The following is a 9,196-nucleotide window of genomic DNA, read 5'->3' on the forward strand; positions in this document are numbered from 1 at the left end:
CTGAAATTGGTCATTCTTCCAAAGACCCGATATGATTGACTTCACTTACGGCTACAAGATTTTAAATCTGTCAATGAATATAATTCAACCATGCTCAGAATTACTTCTCAATTAACATTATGTGGTGAAAACATTACTGATGAAGACATGTTAGAGAAAACATTCTCTACTTTTCCTGTCTCTAATATGCTCCTGCAGCAGCAATATAGAGAGAAAGAATTTAAGAAGTATTCTGAACTTATTGCATGTCTCCTCTTAAATTAATAAAATAATGAATTATTGTTGAAAAATCATAAGTCCCGACCAACTGGTGATAGTCCATTCCTTGAAGCGAATGCGATTGAATTTCAATATTCTGATCGAGGTCGTGGACATGGCTGTGGAGGTGGCCGTGGCCGTAGACGAGATCGTAGCAGATTTGTGCCCCGTGAAAATTATAATCGTGGCAAGCAACAAAATATCCCCTAGAAGTGGGATATTAACAATGATCAGAAAAATACTATCGGTGTGACATAGAAGGTCATTGGTCTCGTACTGTCGTACGACTGACCACCTTGTTGACCTTTATCAAGCATCTTTGAAAAAGAAAGATAAAATGTCGAGACAAATTTTATCGACTAAAAGGATGCTTATGATGATGATGATGCTGACATGACACACCTGGATGTGGCCAATTTCTTTAAACGCCTTGAAGGTGTATGATGATTGATTTGATTTATGATAATAATTGACTTTTCTTCCTGAAGAAGAAATGGATGCCAAACATTTGGGACTATATAATGGTGATGATAACATTTGTCTCATTGATAGTGCTACTATGCACACTATATTGAAAAATAAAAGATATTTTTCTTCTTTGGAGATGGGAGAGACAAATGTTAATACTATCAGTGGTAGTGCAAAATTAATTGAGGGCTCCGGATGAGCCACTCTATTTCTCCCTGAAGGAACTAAAATTGTCATAAATAATGCACTACTCTCTCCAAGTCTCGAAGAAATTTATCCGTCGATATGGATATCAAATTGAGACATTAAATGAAACAATAATAGAGATCATGTTTAGAAATCAAGTGAGATGAAGGCTAATTATAGCTTAATAATCATTCGAGTGTGAAATGGTTATCGATATAGTTGTCTTCATTCTTATTTAATTTATAATCATCACCTGCAGTAAACCAGAAGTTTATTGATCCCAATGAATATATGATTTGGCAAAAGTGAGAATATTTGAATGTCGACAAGTATTTATACATACCCCCTTTATATTATACATGGCTCCAAAAGAAATTTATGTCGGGTATGCATCACCTTTTACGATTAAATATCGTAAAATATTGATGAGTGATCTATCCCGACATTAGGGGGAGGAAAAGATCAACTGAAAAGAAATCATCTGAAAAATTGAATTTTCTCGATTCTCATACAAAATAATGTGAACTAGAAGTTCAAGAAATTCTTCATTTGAAGAAAGTTATATTTATTGACTCCAGAAGAGTCATTAAATCAATTATTCCTGCAGGAAATACTCATGTTAAAATTGATGTCCCTGAAGGACATGCACAAGTGCTACAAATAAAGGCCGGCCTACCTATATAAGGTATAAATTGATTTCAAATATCTCCGAAGATTAAATAAATGTCATGACAAAATTTAACCTTCTGAAGAGGTCGCTCCTGAAGAGTCAACTCCCGAAGAGCAAACTCCTGAAGAGAATGAAATTATAGAAAATTTAATTGGAGCCTAATGAAATGTAGCACTTGATATTATAGAAGTTGATGAGGATCATGAACCTACATCGGTTGATGAATTTCGGCATAGAAATGATTGGCCAAAATGGAAAGATGCGATACAATCTGAATTAGATTCACTGACTAAAAGGAAGGTTTTTGGACCTGTAGTCCAAACACTTGAAGATGTAAAGCCAGTTGGATATAAATGGATTTTTGTGAGGAAAAAGAATGAAAAGAATGAAATTGTGAGATATAAAGCAAGACTTGTAGCCCAAGATTTTTCACAAAGACTTGGATTTGATTATGATGAAACGAATTCACCCGTAGTGGATACGATCACATTTAGGTATCTTGTGAGTATTGCAGTGCATGAAAAACTTGATATGCGTCTGATGGGCGTTATCATTGCTTATTTGTATGGAAATCTTGAAAATGATATTTACATGAGAATCCTTGAAGGATTCAACATACCTGAAGCATGTAAATCAAATCCTAGAGATGTGTATTCTATTAGAATACAAAAGTCTTTGTATGGGCTCAAGCAATCTGGACGTATGTGGTATAACCGCCTCAATGAATGCTTAACTAAAGAATGTTATACCAATGACCCAATATGTCCATGTGTTTTTATCAAGAAAAATGGGTCAAATTTTGTGATTATTGATATAAATGTTGATGATCTCAATTTGATTGGAACTCCTGAAGAGATCCAAAAGGTTGTCGAATATTTGAAAAAAGAATTTGAGATCAAAAATTTTGGAAAGACAAAATTCTGCCTTGATTTACAAATTGAGCATTTAGAAGGTGAAATTTTTGTTCACCAAACTGCTTATACCCAAAAGGTATTAAAGCGATTCCGTATGGATAAAACATATATATTAAGTACCCTAATGGTCATCAGATCATTAGATCCTAATAAGGATCCCTTTAGGCCTCGAGAGGAACATGGAGAGATACTTGGTCCTGAAGTACCATATCTCAGTGCAATTGATGCGCTTATGTACCTTGCTAATTGTACAAGGCCAGATATATCATTTGCTGTGAATTTATTAGCAAGATTTAGTTCCTCACCTACAAGACGACATTGGAATGGTATTAAATACATTTTTCACTATCTCCAGGGAACAATTGATCTTGGTTTGTTTTATTCAAATAAACCTAAACCTGAATTGCTTGGATATGCTGATGCTGGGTATTTATCTAACCCACATAAAGCACGACTTCAAACTGGCTATCTCTTTACTTGTGGCGGAACAGCCATCTCTTGGCGTTCTACAAAACAATCCTTAACTGTCACTTCATCAAATCATGCTGAAATAATAGCAATTCATGAGGCCAGTCGAGAATGCGTTTGGCTAAAATCAATGACCCACTACATTCGGAAGAGTTGTGGGTTATCCTCCGAGAAGGAAAATCCTCCAACAATTTTATATAAAGATAATGCAGCTTGTATAGTTCAATTAAGGGAGGATATATTAAAGGAGATAGAACGAAACACATTTCACCGAAATTCTTTTTACTCATGATTTGTAGAAGAATGGTGAGATTGATGTGCTACAAATCCGGTCGGATAATAATTTGGCAGATTTGTTTGCCAAGGCATTGCCGACTGCTACGTTTGGGAAACTGGTGAAGAATATTGGAATACGTCGACTAAACGATCTCAAATAATGTTTGCATCAGGGGGAGAAATTATTACACAAGAATAGTGTACTCTTTTTCCTTCACTAAGGTTTTTGTCCCACTGGATTTTTCCCTAGTAAGGTTTTAACGAGGCATATTCTTTGTGTAAGGACATCCAAGGGGGAGTGTTATGAAATAATGATAAGATGTGGATGTCCGTTGATATTCTCAAGATGATAGATACTTGTATTCTCCCTAGATTCATTGGTACATTGGATGAACCCATTTATGGATGTACTTGAAGTACTAAATTCATATATTTATATTTAATAGGGTTCATGTGCCCTTGATCTTGGATCACCTATATATAAGAGTGAATCCTACTTCTTTTGTAACCTTGAAACCTTGAAGTACCTTGATCAGTAAAGATAATAATATTAATAGTTCTCTCTCTCCGCTTCTCACTCTACTATTCCAATCCCTACTTTTGGTAGTTTATTTTATTAGTTTCACAACAACCCAACAATTCTTTTCAATTAGTTATACCACCGAGCAGAGAGGAAATAAATAACTTAAGTGTATACGTGTGTATATACACACACATACATACACCTGTGTGCATATACACACATAGATGTGTGCATATACAAGGTGGTATTGGTTGTTTTGTTCCAATCAACTCTCACCTCTAATTATTGGACCCCACTTTGGCCTTGGAGTCTCTCGTATTATTTTTATTCAAATTATTATTCATATTTTAGTCCCGTTCAAATCTGAGCCGAGGTAAGTTAGGCTGGCACACTCCATCTTTATTCTACTCGTATAATCAGAGTTTTTGTAGTTAATTTTATAATTTTTTTTATTTGCTCCTACGACAATGTATTATCTTTAATCTAGAATTTTATATTAGTATTACATAGGATTCTTGCTGAAAAAGAAAACCTTAAATGATGACTTGCTCAATTAAATTATCAGAATTTATATGCAAATTAATCTAAGAATTTTTTTTACACAAGCAACATTTGTTTTTTTGTTTGGTTCTAAGTAGAGGTGTCCAAATGGGTGATTTGAGCGGGTTTGGATTGGGTAAAATGGGTAATAGATATAAGTGAGCCAACTCATTTATACCCATTTAATTAGATAGGTATCAATGGGTAAATCAAAAAATGAATTGGGTAACTCAATTACCCATTTATAACCTATTTATTTTTAACTTTTTGTAAACTCATTTAAATTCATTTTTGCAAACTAAGTTATCAATTTATAAAACCCTTTGCACCCATCTTTGGTTTTAAATATTTACTTATAATGCTCAATAAGCCTAATTATCAATTTTTTTTCATCCATACTCTATATCGCAAAATTAGATACTATTTAATAATTGAACAATAAGTATATAAAATTTTGAACTAAGTACTATAAAAGTTAACATAAAAACTTAATTCAAAAATTTTGAACTCCTAGCATTTTTTTGTGTGTAAATTTAAATTTTTATTTTAGAAAGATAAGAAAAGAGGTTAAAACTTGTCATAAATTGGTAATGCTGAAAAATGAGTAAGTTAACAAACTAAGAGAAAATAAAATGATAAAATAAAGGCAACAAATAATAATAAAAATAATGAAACAAAAGTAGTTACCATCATGATAAAATAAATAATCTGAAAAAATAAATGGGTGGGAGAAGAGAGGAGGTTTGGGGGAAGACAATTCTAAATGGGTTAATTGGATTTGATGGGTTACCCAGTAATACCCATTTAATAGGTGTTACTGGGTAACCTATTTATACCAATATGCAAAAACTTAAGATACTCATATCCATCTATTCATGGGCGAGTATGGATAAATTTAGTTAAATGAATTTATTTGCCACCTATAGTTCTAAGCAATATTAGATGTATATGAGGTAACACTATTGTCAGAGCACATTGTATAATGCCAGAGCAATTTTGCCCAACCAGACAATTATACCCCCAATGCTCAAAACTTGTCTTTTCTCAACCAAGTTTCTTAATGCTCAAAAAACCCAATTATCCTTTTCCATCTCTACCAATCTCCGAAAACCCATTTGCCATCTTCTCCAGTCTGCCCGTCTAATTTCCCTCTTTTACTTTCTGAGTCTCACCCCTCTCACCTTCATGAGAAAGAAAAGAAATTAAAAAAAAAGAAAACAAAATGGGAGAGAGAAATGGAAAAATATGAGAGACCTTGAAGGAAGCGAAATAGGCGGAGTGATTGAAAAAAGGAGGGAAAATGTGGGTAATGCAGGTGGAGTGATTGATAAAAGGAGAGAAAAGGAGAAAGGGTAGTTTTTGACCATTGGGGTCTATATTTGTCCAGATGAGTAAAATTACTTGTTTTCGATTGATTATTTTAACTAATTATAGATTCTAATTTTGGATAAACAGTTTTTGTAGCGTTTACAGTTGCTTTTATATTCTGATTATAAATTTTCTAAATAACCAAAAAAACTAAAATCTATAATCACCAAAAAGTAGTTTTTGTTGATTCTGATTATTTTTATAATCAATTTCTATAATAAAATTTTGTAAAATTTAAAACAATCGAGAACAAGGCCAAAATGCTCTAGCAATAACATCACTCATATATATTATATGAGCTAAGAAAAGTCAAAATTTTTTTTTTGTGGTAGGCCTACTTCTTAAATTGCTTCTTGCTTTTTTCTTCCATTTATTCCTCCTTCTTTTGCTTATTCCTTTTTTCATTCCATTAAGAATCGGGTTAGATTCTCCAGATTTAATCATTATTGAAGTTAAACATCTCTAATGTTATACTGCAAAGTTTATTTTTATTTTTGCTTCTTTTTTCAGCATCTCAAGTTTGTTTATGCAACGAATTTATACACAAACAACATCAACGCCATCTGATCTCAAAAGTAAACGGAGAACATTTTCTTCTCTTGCAAAATGGGCATAAATATTAAGGTATAAGCCCAAAGAATACAAATCTAATATATTTGAAAATTTTATTCCAATTTTTTTTGCGAAGCTTTAGCTTTAGCACATTGATAAGAGCACTTACAATATTTAATAAAAAGGAAATCCAAACAATAATGCCCAATCAATAGACTCTCATATTTGTCTTTACAGAAATATGCGCATGGAAGCCCATGATCAAGGGCACAGTCCATTTTGAAGTACTCATTGCATACATTCTGTGCACCAACAAAAGTGATATCTACAATGGAAAAAATGCACTAAGATCAATACTCTACTATAAAGAAAATGTTAAAAAAGACAACTATATTTCTCATAATTAACAATTCTTATGATATCTTATATATATATATATATATATATATATATATATATATCATTTGACTAACAATAATTAATTGTTCCTGAAGACATCTGAAGTTCACACTATATTTTGATATGTAAAACCTGCTTATCTTTCAACCGAAACTCAAAAGCCTATAATAAGGGAGAAACATGGAAACAGTACCTTGGCTCACGTTGGCTAAGGCAAATAGAACAAGAAATGAGACAAAAAGTTTTGCCATAATTTTGCCTAAATAGTTTATGACCTTGAGGCGATATACTTATATAAGTGATGAAGGATTTCTCTAATTTATGACAGATATTCTTATCTGTTATGTAATTTAAGAGGAAATTCAGAGAATCCTTGAATATGGTAAGCCAATAGTAACATTTGTTAAATGCCACTGATATGATTTACCTATTTTTAGTAACTGTAATTAACTGAAAAAATATATGAAATGCCCAACTCCAGAACAAATATGGTATGTATAATGCACATACATGTGTACATTATATGAATTTTTCCAATGAGTGCCTACCTAAATTACACGATACTCATCATGTCAATATATACACTCATATTTATTGTACTTATTGCATTTAGATATTTTCCTCAATTAATTTCACCTTTACCTAAAAAATTAAAATCTGAGCCCTCTTAATCTTAATCAGTGCCTTGGGGACACAATTAACCAAACCTACACATATATGTATATATATATATATGTGTGTGAATATATTGTGTACATATGTACGTATGTATATGTAAGAAATCTGTACAAACATAAACATAACAATGTTGCACACATACACAAACATTATATATAGCAGGAAATTGTTAAAATTAAGATGCTGATTCGTGCCCACGCCTACGTAAGTGCTAACTTGGACAAGTTTTTCTTTAGTTTCTTCTTTTGATCTCTATCATTTGTCGTGCTCTTATGGAGTAATCCTAAAAGCAAAAATATATATATGACAATATTACGGTATAGTTAATCACATCTTTCATCGAAGCTTCTAAAGATTCTAATTTTCCTCTGATTTCCTACAATGTCATTTGCCAACTTCCTTAAGAACGTTCCTTATGTTTAGATATTTGTATTTATTGTACTTCTATATATTATCAAAAGATAAATTTATATGTCAGTTTCTGATATAGTCAAGCATATCTTGGTGATAAAATCTATGTTTTAGGATCTCAAGTGTCCGATTATCAAATTTAGGGATCAAAGTAAGAGTCTGAATATAGTTAAAGGGTGCAAAGTAGAGTTAACTGTATTATATAAATTGGAATGTCAGTTTTGAACATAAGGGGCTAACTACGAAGATAAAAGTGGTTTTCAAAATTCAAAAAATTCCTAAGGTAGATTTTCAAAGACAACACATTTTGAGATTTAATGAGATTTTTTTTTTCAAAATTTAGTGTGAGGGGCAATGCATATCACTTTTGTATTTTTTTTATTAAGGTATCAGAATTACAACTATTGTGTTGAGTTTACTTCTTTTGACATGAGATACTTTTTTTAATACTACAATTTGCAATTTATTAACTCATTTGTAAATAAGTAAATTAAATGATGGAGGGGATATAAACGTTACCACCTAACTCAAGTGTAGATATCACACACTTAAATTTCAGTATTATAACTTGCATGCACTGTAATGATGGCAATGCAAAGGCGTTATAGTTTACGGCTCGATATGCTGACATTGGTATCATGTCACTAATTTGTGAATAATTTTCTCTCTTTTTAGAGCTCTTGGAAACATCTGGAATAAATTAATTTTCAGCATCGTTCTCGTCTTTATTGCTTTGTAAGCTGCTTGCGTGTTGGTTAGAGTAGAAATCATTGAGAGATTGTATGACATTTTTTCTTTTGGTTCTTGAGGATTTGACTTTTGACTCCTAAATTCAGTTGACTTTACCGTCTTTGAATATTTGAGTTTCAACTCCTACTGTATCTTGACTATCATCTTCCAAAATGGGAAACCTTTCCTTGAGCTTCTTTATTCTTTGAGTTTTCGTTGGCTCCTTCACCTTCTTGCTCTTTCTAGATTCTCATAATGACACTAGGATCAAGGAGCTGATCAGCTGAAAGAACATCAACAACTGCATCCCTGATAATAATTGAACTTTGCTGGAAATCACAATTAGTAATCAATAACATCCTTCCCCTCACCAACAAATTTTGTCCAAACAAGATGGTCAACACTCAACAACATCATTTACCGAGTTAATTTCTTGTGGAATTAAATCTCATTATTTGTTTGGATAGTAAAATTATCCCAAATAATATTTCGTTTGCATCATAAACACATCTTCCAACTCACCTTTTTATATTCCCAAACATTTTTTTATCTCACATACATCAAATCACAAAAAGTGCTACAGTAATTATTCCAAATAATATTTCAAATAATACTCTATCCAAAACAGGAATAGGACCAGATGATGAAAAATTAGAATCTTGATTCAGAATCTCAAAGGAATTCGAGACAATCAACGAGGCAGCAGCATCAACATCAGCATTTGTCTTAATGTCTGAATAAGACAAATGATGTTTA

The sequence above is a fragment of the Coffea eugenioides genome, chromosome 10, assembly GCF_003713205.1.
Source record: "Coffea eugenioides isolate CCC68of chromosome 10, Ceug_1.0, whole genome shotgun sequence".
Classification (NCBI taxonomy): Eukaryota; Viridiplantae; Streptophyta; class Magnoliopsida; order Gentianales; family Rubiaceae; genus Coffea; species Coffea eugenioides.